The sequence below is a fragment of the Cyprinodon tularosa genome, unplaced genomic scaffold (assembly GCF_016077235.1).
Source record: "Cyprinodon tularosa strain WSP-4 unplaced genomic scaffold, ASM1607723v1 ctg873, whole genome shotgun sequence".
Classification (NCBI taxonomy): Eukaryota; Metazoa; Chordata; class Actinopteri; order Cyprinodontiformes; family Cyprinodontidae; genus Cyprinodon; species Cyprinodon tularosa.
The window spans coordinates 222,755-240,101 of NW_024039644.1; positions in this window are offsets into that span (position 1 = coordinate 222,755).

The window sequence follows — 17,347 nt, forward strand, 5'->3', positions numbered from 1 at the left end:
GATTTTGAAATGGTTTCATCAGATTGATTTTTGACTCAGGGCATCAAGAATATCTACACAGCTTTTAGGACATTTCTAAAGTGATTATCTAACCTCAGAAAATTCAGATTCCCTTCATCTAAAATCACATCTTCAAGCTAGGGCTGGGGGATAAGCTGGATTTTAAACGTAACCGTCATTCACTACGATAACCGGTGACAATTTTCCGATTTTGGTAAAAGAAATAACCTAATTCTGCCGTTTTTTCCTGTGTGTGCTGGTGGCTGGTATTTCCTTCCCCTTTAAGACACTGCAGTATGTTTGTGGTCGCGTGACTCCGCCGATCCAGTCAGAAGCATAGACAAAGAGAATAGTGGATGAGACCAGTGAAGAAGCGTCTTAACACAGCTGTAAACAAAACCACATCAGTTAATCCTGTGTAGCCAAAGAGAGCATAGATTAAGCTGAGTGCAGAGAAAAGGTCGAGAGCGCGTTGTCAGAGTTGAGCGTGCAACAGACCGGTTTTGAGCGAGGGTATGCAAGTTTAAACGATGCACATTGTTCTCACTGCACGCTCAGTTCCGTGGCATCAAAATTACGCCATAGATGTTGAGCAAAAGAACACAAAATGCAAAGTTTGTCTGAAAGCTGTCTGGACTACACAGAGTAACACATCCAAACTCCACCACCTACAGCGCAGCCACGCTGTTCAGTTTAAAGGTGTGCAAAATGCTACATTACTTTTGCGCAAAAATAAATAAATAATAAGTAGATCAGTTGCATTTCCTGCACATGCCTTTATTTCTGATAGAGGAGCCTAGAGGATTATCGTGCATTTATCTTTATCGAGGTAAAACTGCCCAATTTGAGGTCATATCTCCCAGCCCTACTTGAAGCACACATCGACATGGCCGCCTTTCTCATTTGATGCTAAGCTATTGCTTCACTTTCCTCAATATTAGGAAGTTTTTGCACTTGGAGCAAGCCTGTGGAATACAACAGAATTTTAAATCAGGCGGAATCATCTATCTCTTCTAAATTCTTAATTTCTCAATGATCTTTATGATTGGAACAAATTTAAATACGTTATTGTCTGTCGATTGCCTTTTGTGTAGTTGGCAACCCAGTTAATTTTTGCACCTCTTACCAGCAACAACTTTCACACTTTTTACGTCTTAACTATCTACTGTATTTCAGCTTATGGGTTGCAGCCCTTTACAGAAATTTAAGGCTTTTATTACTTTCTTCACATTCTGGGAAAAAAGTTTTGTCTAGTCACCTATTCCAACACAGACTGATATTGCAAGATCAGTTTTTGTATTTCTTCTAATACACATCTTTCCGGTCAATGTTGTGTTTAAACATGGTCTGTCAGAGATGCACGAAATGGAACTTGAAGTTCCTAAATGAGGGACAGAGAGATCCTGCTCCACCCCTCGTTATCACTAACATCTTTATTAAGGCTTTCTTTGCTCATCGGCTTAACTGCTGATTTAAAATCATTTGGCTTGATTTAATTTTTAGGGTGAATATCCTTGTTTCCTGTTAGCCTTATGTTGGCTCATGATAATGACCCAAACAGACATCTCATTAAAGCTAACACTGTTTGGTTCTACCTAATGCTTGTTTTGTTTGCAAAACATTACAACAAAGTGGATGGAGTGCTCTGAAAAGTCCATTGAGACACTTTTTAGTGGCTTACATCAGAAATGCCTTTTACACATCAGCATCTTGTCCAGGTCCGACTCTTATAACAGGATGGTTATTTTTCCAACCAGATTTTTGCTTTGCACCAACAGCAGACTGTATTCATGTTTGAGAGGAGGTTGCCTAAATACTTTCTATGCATCTCTAGCATAGAAAGGTATGAAATTTTTTATGTCCTATTAGTTATTGGATGCATCTGTTTTCTGATGTATGGTTGCATCGTTTTGTTTTCTGGTACACTAGCAATTACCTCAATCTAACTATTTATATCTTCTGAGAATATTTTGCAAAACGGTATGAACAATTCTCTCTTCCTGTCTTTTTTTTTATTTTTTATGCAGATTTCTGTTTTTCAACATGTTTCCCTTCAAACTTTTATCAAACTGTATTATTCAAGTGGTGTCATAGTAGTTTCATTATGTATTATATTGTAACCAAAATCATTTGAAGGCTTGTGAAATTTTTAACAAACATTTGTACATTTTGTATGAGAGTTACTTATGGTAATACGTTGAGTAGTGCAATGATTTTTTTTTTATCCCCTACCCCATCTTTTGGGTCTCAAAAGCTGGTTCAATAATAAATGTATAACATTCTCTTATCAGTTTTGTCTTCAGATCCTGACACATTTTGGATTCAGCATCAGTAAAAGTTGTTAGATGTTTGATTTCAACACAGCTCTTCATGGCAACATATTTCAGTCTTAATTAAAGGTTACATCTAGGTATCTCTCAAAGGTAAAACATTGTGTAAAATCTAATTTATTTAGTAAATAATTTCAGTTAAAAAAAAAGACTTTTAAGCTTGAAGATATGGTGGAGGTTGTTGTTTTTCCAGGTGGATCATCAAAATAAGTGGCCCTCCTAATTGTCAATCATTCTGGTGATATGTTTACGTAAGGCCGTCCTACGTGCTCGTCGCCATTTTCACTTACCGGTGGCGAGTCTGACATACCGGAAAAATTGCAAATCTTCAGCTCCTGGCACCTGCAAAAGGATACTTTTACAAGAGTCTAAAGACAATAGAATAACCAAGATTGATACAGGATAAGATGAATTAGAATAGCTCCAACAGTAAGCTTGTATGAGCAATGCAAACAACTTTTAAACAGCGTGCACGAGGAGGAAAGGGCTTGTGCATGCTCTCACACGCGTTTAATAGGTGTTCCCTCTCAGGAGCTTGTACATGGTTGTTCATGTGCGTTTCTTTAAAAGTGGAGAGGGTGGGTCTTTTCAAAAATGCGCATAAATCCTCTACTATACCTTTAAAGTAGAACAGATATGCACAAAAGTAAAAATGCAGGAGTGTTATTTATGTTTAAGAAAAATGAATTGATGTAGCAGGAGCTCCTTTAATTCATTGACAAAAAACAAATGAACATGAAAACAATCTAGAATAATAAAACAAAACTGTTGTGCAGCAGTGATAATGTGAAATAGAGAGAGCATTAGTAAAAGTTGGCTATAAATATCCAGCAGCCTAAACTTGCATCAACAAGAGTGTTTAAGATAAATTGCACTTGCAATTGAACTTAGAACTTTATCAAAAAGCTTTGTCTTAAAAGTTGTTAGTCAGCCTCAGGCAGCTTGGAGCAGACTCTATAGATGGCTATCATCCTGGAGTGTAACTTGATTAAAAAAGCAGATTGCTCAGGATAACCTACCTTAGTCAAACTAAGCTTTGCCAAAAAGGAGAGCAGTCAGCCTATTACATAAGGTAAAGCAGATGAGGTGTTTGTCTCATAGGATAAACTGACAGCTGGCTAGAAGCCCCAAAAAGTTTCCCCCTACACACACCACTGTAATGTTGTGTGTTACAACAGTTGTATACAATATTGCTATTTTCATAATGTATTATAAGTGTGTTAATATTTTACAGGTTTACAGTGTTAAGTAGAAGATGAATTTAACTATGCTGAAAGCAGAAAATCAAAGAGCTTATCCGAGTAATTTTGATATGACCAATGCAAAAGGTATTGAATGTGTGTTAATATTGAATCAGATCCACTAGAGACATTAAACCAGTAGGTCTGAGCATAAAATGATGCTAAATGGCGCCATCTAGGGAACGGTTTGGGATACTGCTCGCACATGAAAGTTGAACATAAAGCATATTGCCAAACTTGACCTGTAACAGTATGTTTGTAGATGTAAATAATTCAAGTTATTTCTATGACCATGTTGTAAATTATCTTAAGATAAGTTTTTCAGTTTTTTTTCTCTCTAGGTAGAATTCAATGAACTTTAAAGCTTTACTGATACCATTAACATTTAAAAACTCTTAAAAACTTCTGTAGCAGAGAAGATCTGTCTCTCATTTGTATTTGTTTTCAAATATGGACACTAAGGGCCTGATCTCTGGAGATTTCAAATAAGGGGTGCAAAAGTGTATATCAATCTTTATATTTATTTATTTATTTTATAATAAAGTGAAAGTGTTACGGATTATCTGCAAGGATTGCTGTGCGAATGTTAAGACTTTCATACAAGTCTGGTTCTGCTCCATTAAAATGAGTGGATTATGTGAGATACTGGCAGTTTGAGATGATAATGAAATTCATTATTAATGAATGCCGCTCTTTGACGTGTCTGCAATTGCTTGATCAACTGGGTTGCAGCAACAACACTTTTAGTCTTTCTGAAAAGGTTTTGACACTTATCCAGGAGTTTTAGTCATTTCTGGTGGCTTACGCCCAGATCTCCTGCTTGGGTGACCACTTGGAATAGTGTTTATAATATTATGTCTGTGTTCATACTTGGTATAGTAATCGGGAATTAGTCTTTGACATAAAAGACCCAAGAGTGGCTCTGGTTTATCTAAAGTGAAACTAGATCTATGCAATTTCTTTTTCTGGCCTCAGTTTGAACCCAAGTGAAGCACACAAATTCACTGAAATTATTGTAAATATAGGCTAAGAAATCAGACAGGAGTGGAAATGAGATTATAGTGAAGTGTTTGGTTTATGTGCAAAAGCTATCCTGCAATAAGAAAACCTTGTTTCAAGAAGTATGTCTTGTGTCTAAAGCTGTTGGACATAAACATGTTACCAATGATGCTCCTCTGTCTTTGAAGACAGCGTTACTCTGGTTTGGGCAAACACTCGGGCTTTTATTAGCTTAAGTCTATATTGTCCAAAAATGATCTACCAAAATCCATCTAAAACAAAATGAGATAGCTTGCACATTCTAAAGATGTTTGTGTGTTTATTTTTAAAACATCTCCTGTTGCATTACATAAATGTCCTGTAAGACTGAGTTATTTTTATTAGCATTTAATATTTCAACTAATATTACATATAATTAAAATAGGGTCAAATTAACAATGAGGTGCGTTTAGTTTCTTCATTAAAATCAATCACCCATCATGGAAATATCAGAAAAATAAAACTCTGAGGCTTTATTTTAAATACCCTGTTTTCTTGGAATTGTTCAGTGTGAAGTCATTTTAAATAAATGAACTTAATTTAATTCTGTTGTTCATTAGATATATATATATAAAACATAGACATGCCCCGCCCAACGCTCTGCTAAATCCAAATTACGTAATAGTTGTCAAAATTATTTGAATAAAAAAAATATACATATTTGGCTACATGGGTTTATTTTTTACAACAACCTATTGCATACAGCGAATTTAATCATTCACATTTTCAACTGTTATATTGAACATTTTACAGGTGTCCCTTATGTTGCTGTGCACTATGTCATAACAAGGTCACTGACTCGATGTTTTTCTTACAGAGAGGAAGGCAGTTTTGCATTTCCTGCAAAAAGGGTGAAACAGTGGTGAAATAAAAAGTATTGAACAATTTTTTTTTAAATACTTGCAATTTAAAACTATATGTCATCAAAACTGAAACTAATATTTAACATTCCACCCTCAATAAGAATAGAAGTGTGCGTTGGGTACTTCACAGGGAAATGTTTTCTTTCTGTGTTCTATAATTTGTTGATTCTTTCCTCTAAAGATTCAGCAATAGATAAGTTAGACGCTTGGAGAGGAGATACTTTCGAAGATATTGATGAAGAAGACCGCAATGAGGAATGTTTAAAAGCACAACACAAACTATTTAAGCTTGTGCAATGATAATGGCTTATGAGAAGCTATATAACACCAGATAGGCTTCATCGAATGTCCAGTGATATTCCAGATATTTGTTTATTTGAAAAATAAACTCTTCTTTATCGTTTGTGGAAATGTCTTAAAGTCCAGAAGTTTTGGAAAGATGTTATTAGGTGTCTATCTGAATTATTTAAGGTAGAAGTCCCATTAGAGGTTAAAACCTGTGTTCTCAGAATATACCCAATAGAATTTAAACAATCACAGATGAAAACGAGATTGAACGACTACGGATTTCTTCAAGCCGGAGGATCTATTGCATTTTGCTCGAGGAGCTTGAAAGAAAGAAATAGCAAATTCACTCAAACTGGAAAAACTAACACACATTAACAAGGGTAAACAATGGAACTTTGAGAATCTAGGGGAGCCATATATGAGGATCATAGGGACTGAAGGTGGAGCTCATTAATGGATGTCTTGACTACAGTTTCTATTCATATATGTTGTTATTTTTCCCTGCCTTAATCTAAAGAGTTTTGTTCATTTTTGGGACTAAGCAAATGCAGGTTTGAATGGTGAGTGCATGAGTATATGTGTGTATAAGTACATGTTACAAGGTTAAGTTTGTTGTCTGTAAGTTTGTGTCAAAAAATTGAAAATTCAATAATATGCATTAAAAAAAGTATTTAGACTTATATCTCACAATATTCATAGTATCAAGTGTGTAGCATGATGTCAATTCAACTCAATTCAAGCTTAGCATGTTGGTCATAGTGAATCATCAATTTAAATAGATGTAATAGTTAAGTTTCAGTTTAGTTTATTTATATAGCGCCAATTCACAACACATGTAATCTCAAGGAAGGCACATTACAGTTCTCCAGATCATACAGTCTAATTGATTCAAAGTTTTCTATCTTATGAAAACCAGTGAAGCCAATAGGCATATATCTGTTAAAAAGCCCAGCGTCAGCTCAATAACTAAAGATCCACCATATTGTGCTAATATTAGCTGCAAATGTCCACCCTGTCATTAACCCCACTGTGACAGAGTGGATGTGACTCAAGATATCTACATAACTTAGTCTAGTTGCAGATAATGTTATCCATAATCTTAATGCATTTTAAATGCACATGCTACATGTAACAAAAGGACAATATGGAATAATTTATGTTACGGTTCACATCAAATGCGATTTTAGCAGCAAAGAAGCATCTGCTGCTTCTTTTTTTAATGTTTGTACACAAAGAAGCCATCTGCAACCTGCATCCAGAAAAACTAAACTTAGACACTGTGGGGAGGACTCTCTCCTAACCAAATGGACTCTGTTCTCTTTTTTATTTCATTGTATCCCCTTCCTGTTAGTTAACCATGTTTTTCTCTTCACTGCTTTTAAAACAGAATAGTTTGGTAGAGCAACAGTGGTTTTTAAGCCGGGCATACACGGTACGATTTTTTCCCCTTTCCGGGCCAAATTTCAAGTCATGCGAGAATTTTTCGATTGGGACAACTTTCAGCCTGATCGTGCGTTGTACATTGTGTAGTGTACAGGGGGTAACACAGGGCGATCAGCCTCCCTCTCACGACCACCTCCAGATCAGGAATCCTGAGGTCGGAACGCAATCAAACACTTTTGAAATTCAGTCGGCTGTTGTGGGAAAATCGCTCAGTAGGCATGCACGAGCAAGGATACTTCTTCCTCCTCTCAGACGAAAACACAAACGCATGGCAGGGGTGCGAGTGAAATGGACTGACCGTAGTTGCCACATTTGCTCAGCCATATCTTTGACCAAATACGTAGTCGCCTTTTCTTTTTAGCGCTTTCAGCACACAAAATTGTACAAATCGGCAAGCCATCGCGTTTCTCTATAGGGAGCTTCATATTACTCTTCCACTTTTTTTTAGACATACAGTGTGAGCAGTTAGATTGCATCAGAGTGGTGGGGCTGCAGAGTGTGAGAACATACATCTTGAGCTGTGAACTTTTAAACCCTGTGGTTTCGTCGTACAGTGTGAGCTGTAGCTGCGTGCAACGATTCAAAATATCGCACAGTGTATGCCTTACGAGGCAGGGGTTCATCCTATAAGCTTTATACAGTCCCCTGCTCCAACTGTCTCTCTTGTTTCCTTTGGCAGGACATTCATCCTCCTTTCTTGCTGTGTGTCAAAGAGCCTAGTAGCACCAATAAGGTGGGGGCCATGAATCTGTAAGTCTGCCCCAGGGCAGCTATGGCTACAATGCAGTGCACCAGCATCAGCATAGGAATTTGGGCATGAATAGATGAATAACTAAATGTAGAGTAAAGCACTTTGGAATTCACTGACTGACTGAATATAAGAACTGGCCATTAAAGTGTTTTTGGAAAAAAACAATTTATAAAAAATGTTTTTTTATTCCCTAATCCTCAAAGACTTATCTTTGAGTTTCAATTTCCTGACTAAGAATAAAAAAAAAATCAGAAGGACATTTAACGTAGATGTAAAACATAGTAAATATTCCCTTAGCTTTTAATTCAGTTTGTTGTGTGAGTTTTGTATTTTATTTTATTAGTTTTTTGTTGATGATTTTAAGGGAATTTATTTATCTTGTTGATGCATCGGTTTGCATTTCAAATTTTTGACTGTTTATTGGCATTACTTTAAAATAGATAAATAAATAAATAAATAGTCTCAGCTAATGTCTGCTTGGAACTATTGCACTATATTTGCCCTTTTAGCTATAGAAATAAATTCCTACTCAACCTGACACATGTCAAATGTTCTATTTTTCAAAGTTTTTTCCAACACCATAAATGTTTGCTATGTGAAACTCTGCAAGCTCACAGCAGAAATTGGCGAAGCTGCAGCCCCCCACGCAAATAATATATGTTGACAAACAACATAAAAGCAAGAATCTAATTTACTGATGATGGATGGCGCATATTTACCCGTACACTTATCAGGTAGGTGGGGAATTGCTTAATTCTTCTCAGTGATTAAATTTATCCGCTTCTCCGTTTCAGTTTATCACAACATCCCACATCTGTCAGCCTGTATGTGAAACTCAAATCCACATTCCTCCTTCAGCCTCCAGCCCACAAGCTATTTTTTATGTCTAAACAATCAGCAGGTTGACCAGAACCCAAACTTTGCATCATCGCATTTGAACTAACAGTCACCTTCCCCTGTTATGATAGACTGATTAGAAAGACACAGAAGAAGGAAATAAATGATGGGAAAAAAAGAAGCTTAATGTTAAGGAAACCCATGTTGCTTTAACTGCAGTCTTTAGCCAATCTGCTATATTAGTTCTAGCATTTCTAATCATTCTCCTGAGAATAATCCATCAATTCTCTGTAGGGTTTAGATCAGGTAGATATGCTGACCGATCAGCATTGGTATGAATTGCTCTCTGACTTCTTGTTTTACAGCTGCACTGACTTTGCAATTGATAAAACATTGAGGGACACCAGCAGTAGTTCTACACATATCACATTTCTCTCAAGCTCGCCATTTATCCTGCTTATTGAGCATGTCTGCTTCACCACACAGATTTTTTTTCACAAAATTTTCCTTTTGACCATGCTGTGGATTACCCTCCCTTTAGTTTCACCTATGATGGTTGTGAAATATAGTAACAGCCATGCTTTCCTATGTTAGTCTGATGTAATTATGCAATTTTCTGAGAAACTTGCATTTTATTATCTGTGAGCCATAATCATTAAAATGAAAATAAATGTGTACTTGAAAATGCTAAATTTTCAATGTTACTAAATCACATACATTCATATGAATTTAATACAATATAATATAATCATATAATATTCTAAGATTAGAAATGAAAAAAAAGGAAGACTTGGGAGAAGGCCCTTATAGTAAAGGTTCAGCAGCACCACCTAGTGGCAAAAGTATTAATGCCACCTAGACTTGCAAGGATGTGTTTAGACTAAAGTCTGGTTTATACATGGAAACCAAGTCGCAGTGAACGAAAATACAGGTGCTGGTCATAAAATTAGAATATCATGAAAAAGTAGATTGATTTCAGTAATTCCATTTAAAAAGTGAAACGTGTATATTATATTCATACATTACATACAAACTCATATATTTCAGGTGTTTATTTTGTTTAATTTTGATGATTACAAATGACAACAAATGAAAATCTCAAATTCATCATATCAGAAAATTAGAATATTACTGAAGACCAATAAAAACAAAGGATTTATAGAAATGTTGGCCAACTGAAAAGTATGAACATGAAAAGTATGAGCATGTACAGCACTCAGTATTTAGTTGGGCCTCCTTTGGCCTGTATTACTGCAGCAATGCGGCGTGGCATGGAGTCGATCAGTCTGTGGCACTGCTCAGGTGTTATGATAGCCCAGGTTGCTCTAATAGTGGCTTTTAGCTCTTCTGAATTGTTGGGTCTGGTGTATTGCATCTTCTTCTTCACAATACCCCATAGATTTTCTATGGGGTTAAGGTCAGGAGAGTTTGCTGGCCAATTAAGAACAGGGATACCATGGTCCTTCAACCAGGTACTGGTAGCTTTGGCACTGAGTGCAGGTGCCAAGTCCTGTTGGAAAATGAAATCTGCATCTCCAAAAAGTTGGTCAGCTGCAGGAAGCATGAAGTGCTCTAAAACTTCCTGGTATGTGGCTGCGTTGACCCTGGACCTCAGAAAACACAATGGACCAACACCAGCAGATGACATGGCACCCCAAACCATCACTGACTGTGGAAACTTTACACTGGACTTCAAGCAACGTGGATGAAGTGCCTCTCTTCTTTTCCTCCAGACTCTGGGACCTTGATTTCCAAAGGAAATGCAAAATTTACTTTCATCAGAGAACATGACTTTGGACCACTCACCAGCAGTCCAGTCCTGTTTCTCTTTAGCCCAGGCAAGACGCTTCTGACGCTGTCTGTGGTTCAAGAGTGGCTTGACACAAGGAATGCGGCAGCAGAAACCCATGTCTTTCATACGTCTGTGTGTGGTGGTTCTTGAAGCACTCACTCCAGCTGCAGTCCACTCTTTGTGAATCTCCCCCACATTTTTGAATGGGTTTTGTTTCACAATCCTCTCCAGGGTGCGGTTATCTCTCTTGCTTGTACACTTTTTTCGACCACATCTTTTCCTTCCCTTCGCCTCTCTATTAATGTGCTTGGACACTGAGCTCTGTGAACAGCCAGCCTCTTTAGCGATGACCTTTTGTGTCTTGCCCTCCTTGTGCAAGGTGTCGATGGTCGTCTTTTGGACAACTGTCAAGTCAGCAGTCTTCCCCATGATTGTGTAGCCTATAGAACTAGACTGAAAGACCATTTAAAGGCTTTTGCAGGTGGTTTGAGTTAATTAGCTGATTAGAGTGTGGCACCAGGGGCCATCAATTTTGAACCTTTTCACAATATTCTAATTTTCTGATATGATGAATTTGAGATTTTCATTTGTTGTCATTTGTAATCATCAAAATTAAACAAAATAAACATCTGAAATATATGAGTTTGTATGTAATGTATGAATATAATATACACGTTTCACTTTTTAAATGGAATTACTGAAATCAATCTACTTTTTCATGATATTCTAATTTTATGACCAGCACCTGTATGACCCCGCTCCCTCTGCAGACACTCTGGTGCACCTCTCCGAAATTGTAGGTGACTGCAGACAGTGCCGCGGACAGGAGGCATCTGATTGGTCAAATCTACATCTCCTCTACACTATGCGTCCGTGTCTAGATCCACAGTTAGTTAGTGATTGTCCCTCTTGCATTGTGGCGTGGAATAACATAGCGCAGACCATGCTTCAATATTGTGCATGAATCAAAAATATCTGCGACAAGCTCATAGCAACACACCACTGCAGGAGTATAGCAAGCCCTTTAGACTTTATATATTGAAAACTTTTATTGTCATTTTGTATACACAGTCTAAGTAAGTCACAGAGTGTATACAAAGTGTACAAGAATCTCGTTTTGTACAGCTTTTCTGGCAGTAAATGAAGCAGTGATCACTGATCACTACAGCAGTGATCAAATCTTCAGAGCAATAATATATATGGTGCAACTATGCAGTATTTTTGGTTTGGTGTTATCACTGTGATGCAGAGTCTGTGACATGATTTAGAGATTTTTTTTTCAACAGTTTTGCAGACTGATGGTAGTGGGGAAGAAACTGTTGCAGAATCCGCTGGAACCAGCATTGAATGCTGCTAAGCCTCTTCCTAGAGGGCAGCAGGAAGAACAGTCCATGATGGAGGGGTGAGGGGTCATTGATAATGTTACGGGCTCAGGACACACAGCGCTGGGATGAAACGTCTTTTATGGAGGGAAGAGGAGCCCCAATGATCCTCTCTGCTGTTCTCACCACCCTTCTAACCTTATCCCAGTCGCTGCAGCCTCCACACCACACAGTGAGACAGCTGGTCAGAACGCTCTCTATGGTGCTTCTGTAGGAAGTCATGAGGAAGGGTGGGGGCAGGTGGGCTCTCTTTAACCTCAGCAGGAACCGCATGTGCTTTTGTGGCCTTTTGAATAGGGATGCTATGTTTAGATTCCAGGTGAGGTTGTTTGTGAGTTGAACACCCAGGAATTTGGTGCTTCTGACCACCTCTACTGCTGAGCTGTTGATGAGCAGTGGAGACGATGATCTCCTTCTGCTCAGGATCAGGAACAATGGAAAGCAGCAGGTCAGAGAGCAAGCAGTTTTGGTGCTGCTGCACAGACTTTTTCATGGTTCCCTACCTATGTGTGCATTCTTGAGGAAATACCACCCACAGAGACTTCTGCATGCACATGTACCCACACACCTTGAACTGTAATGTAAAGCCCAGCTATTTCCATTTGTTCGTTCTCTGACCGGAATCACAGTCTATGATCTGCCGTCTCAACCTGCAATCGAATTTTTAAGAGAATTGCCTCTCTGACAGACAAAATATATTTCCCGATAATGTCTGAACAAATACCCACCTAGCGCAAACATTCTAGAAAACTAAATATAAATAGATGGTTATTATTCTAATCAATTACCTGTGTTGTGTATTGATTCTGAACAAATCCATAGCCTCCTAAATTACAAACATGGCTTGCCCTGCTCCTTTATTTCTCTCCCTGAAAATGTGCACAGATGAGTGAAAGGTGATGATGGAGAGGAAGAGTTGATGCGTGAGTGTTGTGAACTGCAGTGAAATGTAGTAACCTTGTGCCAGTTAACTTGACTGAAGCATACACGATATTCCATTAAAGCAGATTGAAATCTCCACTGGGTCGTGTAAACCCTGGTTATATGGCCTCAGCTGTGATGGATATATGCACAGGCAAACTATGTACATCAATAAAATCACTTAGGTAAATCATCTGTTTCCCAATCTCTGAATGTGAAAATTGTGTGTTTCCTTTAGAATAAGGAAAAAGGAAGAAATTTATCAAAAGTGTCTCAATCACACTATGGTTTTCAGTCAAATATAACAAAAATATAAAATGCTTTTCAACAATGCTTTACAATGAATTAATGGCACCCCTATCTTCATATTTTCTTCCATAACCTTTTGAGGCAATTGGTGCAATAACAGTCCTGTAAATTTCAATGAGACTTCTACTCCTCTCAGCAGATATTTAAGTCCACTCCTCATGACCAAACTGCTCCAGTCGTCTCAGGTTTGAAGGTGCCTTTTCTAGAAGCAATTTTTCAGATCCTTCCAAAGATGTTCAATAAGATTTCGTCCAATGTTTTCCTGTTGGAGACCCATGACCTATGAATTACATCAAGCTGTCTGACCATAAAGTACCATAAGTAGGTATGTGCCCCATGCACTGCATGAGTTGGTTACAAGAAAGTCTATGACTCGACTAAAGGTAATCAATACAGGGGTTTTTACTCCCAAAGGGGAGAATAGTAGTTTTAAGGAGGGCTAGAGCTGCCTTGGAATATGAAAGGCCATGAAGAGGCCATAAGGAAAGCACCAATAGCCAAATGCCCGTTACGAGTAAGGCAAGTTCTGAGAAGTCAGCTCCATGGTAAGAAAAAGGTCCAGGCAATCACCAGCTATGACTTACCAGTACTAAGATACCATAATACCCAATATTATGGCCCATGCAGTAGATTCAGGACACTGATGTTAAAACACGAATGCAACTTACCATGCATGGTGGATTCCACCGCAATCCAAGGAAGCAGAGGCCTAGTGAGCATCAGAGCCACCATTGAAGATGAAATATCAAAGCTCCAAGAATACAAAAGAAGGATTGGCCCAAAGGGATGAAGCACTTGGCTAATGTCTCAGGCATTGGACAAATGCTAAAGATGGCTAAAATGAAAAGATCTAAGACAATTTTCTCTCGGATCGGGTGTGAAATCGGATTTGTCGTGTTCTGGCCTCTTTAATCTGTCATCCGATTTTTTTCCATGTAAAGGCCAGAACACACCGAAAAAGATTTCACGTCCAATCCGACAGAAAAAAGTTTGAGACAAAGTGGTGGCATTTAGCAGTCATTGGAAGTCAATGTAGATGATCACAACTGACACAATTTTATGCAAGGGGGCTTGCGTAGGTCTGACTGAGACCCCAGGTCTATTTTAGTGGGAAATATGCAGCAATTCATTCATTGGATTTCTATTATAGGCACATGAACATTATCTGTTCTGGTTTGAGATGCTGCAGAGACTCGCTTTTCTTTGTAGAATGTGCTGGTGTTTTATTTGTTTTTTTATGACTGTTCATAATCTGTCCAAGTCAACTGTCGTAATTTTTAATTTGTGCATAGCACAGAGTAAGAAGTGAAAAAAATATGCGCACATCTGCCCACCCTGCCAAGTCGTAGCCTCACTATACGCAGTCAGTGTGACATGGGAAATTCAATGTAATTTAGTTTATTTATGAAGCTGCAATTCACAACACATTATCTCAAGGCACTTTACAGTTCACCGGATCATCCAGTGAAATTGATTCAAAGTTTTCTATCTAAGGAAAACCAGTTGATTGCATCGACTCATTGACTCGAATGCAATCCCTCACACTAAGCATGCTTCTAGCGACAGTGGAGAGGAAAAACTTCCTTTTAACAGGAAGAAACATCCAGCAGAACCAGGCTCAGTGTGAGCGGCCATCTGCAGAGGGCAGCTGGGGTTCAAGAAGACAGAAGCAGAGATACAAAAAGCAGCTGTAAAAGGCGGCCCCTCCAGGAAACACAGCCAGGCAGACGAGCTCCGAGCAAAATTCCACTCCAGCCAATCACAGTCAGAGAAACAGGACTACACTGGAAAAACAGGCACATCTCCAACATCTATAAACAAAGGTGTTGATGGCAGCAGCACAGCTGATATTTCTCTCCAGGATGGTGTGACGGCCAAACAGGAACAGACGAGACAAAGCTACTTTGAGGAATAAGCAGAGAGAGTATAACGTTAGAGATTGAACTAACAGATTCTGCAGAGAGGGAGAATAGAGATGGAATGAAGCAGAATGATGAAATAGCGGACACTATGTCCTCCAGAAGTCTAAGCCTATAGCAGCATAACTATAGAGATAGCTCAGGATAACCTGAGCCACTCTAACTATAAGCTTTATCAAAAAGGAAAGTTTTAAGCCTACCCTTAAAAGTAGACAGGGTGTCTGCCTCACGGACTAGAACTGTTAGTTGGTTCCACAGGAGAGGAGCCTGATAACTAAAAGATCTGTCTCCCATTCTACTTTTAGAAATTCTAGGAGCCACTAGTAAACCTGCAGATTGAGAGTGACGTGCTCTGTTATGAACATAAGGAACAATCAGATCTCTGATATAAGATGGAGCTTGGCCATTTAAGGCTTTATATGTGAGAAGGAGGATTGTTTTCATTCTATTGTTGATTTAGTAGGAAGACAATGAAGAGAAGCTAGGATAGGAGAGATATGATCTCTATTTTTAATTTTCATCAGAACTCTGGCTGCAGCATTTTGGATCAGCTGAAGTCCAGCCTTGAAGTAACACATGCATGGACTAGTTTCTCAGCATCACCCCTGGACAGGATATTTCAAATTGTTGCAATATGTGAAGTGACTAACTAATCAACTTCTTTTTCAAAGACTGTGGTCCAAAGACTATTACTTCTCTTTTATCTGCATTCAGAAGGAGAAAGTTGGGCGAGCTCCATGTACGGAGGCATTAGCCTTCGAAACGAGTGACTCTGGTTTGAATCTGGCCTGTGGTCCTTTCCCGCATTTCTCTCCCCCTCTCTCATACCCCCTTTCCTGTCACCCTACTGTCCATAAAAACAAGCCACCAGTGCCATAAAAAACTCAAAAAAAGAAGCAGAAAGTTAAGAGTCATCCAGGTTTTTATGTCTTAAACACATGCCTGTAATCTATGTATGTAATTGGCTAGCTTCATGTGGATTTATAGACAGATATAGCTGGGTATAACACTGATCCCTGTGGTACTCCACAAGTAACCTTGCTCAAAGGTAGGAAGATTCGTTATTAACGTGAACAAACTGAAATCGATCAGATAGATAAGATTTAAACCAGTCTAGTACTGTTACTTTAATTCCTACAAAATATTCATAAAATATATTATTGTATAAGAGATTAAAGTCATGCCCAACTGGTGTGTTCAGGCCTTTATGTTGCAAAGGTCTTGAGTGTCATGCTATTGGCACCATAGGCTGGGTCCTTCTGTTATTGATGCCACCGGATACCAGCCAATGGTGCCAGATTATTCGACCTTCGAGTCAGAAGCGCAGTAAAAATGGTCCCACCCGCCATGTCCGCCTCTCTGGCTTCAATGCGCGCAACGGACACAAGGGAAACAGAATTTCATACAACACCGGGACATAGAACGTCTCAGAGTCAGTCAGAGCTTCACATACTTGGGACATCAGTCTGTTTAGCAACAGCTAGTGGTGACAACTTCTTCTTCTGCACAGAAATGCTACAGGCTGCTTTCCTGTGCATGCTGCCACTACTGGTTAATTCCAGTACTGCACATTTTACTCAGATCAGCTTAGAAGCAAGATCCAGGGCTTGAGATCCCAATCGCGACATCCCAAGTAGCCGCCCCCTAAATCCGCCACTGTACATGACCTAATTTCAGAGCTTGTTTGTTTTGATTTCTGTATATGTATCGGATGCTTTGGTTGTTACCAACATGTGGTGGAAAATACATGTCGATAGAACCTTTAGAAATAAGTTTACTGTGAAAATGTTCATCACAGTACCCATTTTTCAAAATTTAGATAGACAATATGAAAAGGATTGCAAAGTAACTGATTATAAGTGGTTATTACAACTTTAATAGCTTTAGAACGTTTAATGTTTTTTCTTAGATTTGATTTTAAATTTGAAGGATTTTCTGGTTATGTGTTTCTGTTTTACCCCATTATAATCTCATGGTAGGATTTTGGGTATCATCTTGGTATTAACAGTGGGCACCATTTGCCTACGCCATTTGAGCCTTTCTTGAAACGCTACTGTACACTATTCTCTAAACCTTTTAAAAAAAGACTTTAAAACGTCTTTCTTAATTTGCAAAAAGGAAAATTAATTTGCATTGGACTTTACAAAGTTTTACAGCAGAAAAAAAGGTAAACACCTTTGGCACTGCAGCGTGTCATAACAAGGTGTCCGTGGCTTCAGTGAGTTTGGCTCCA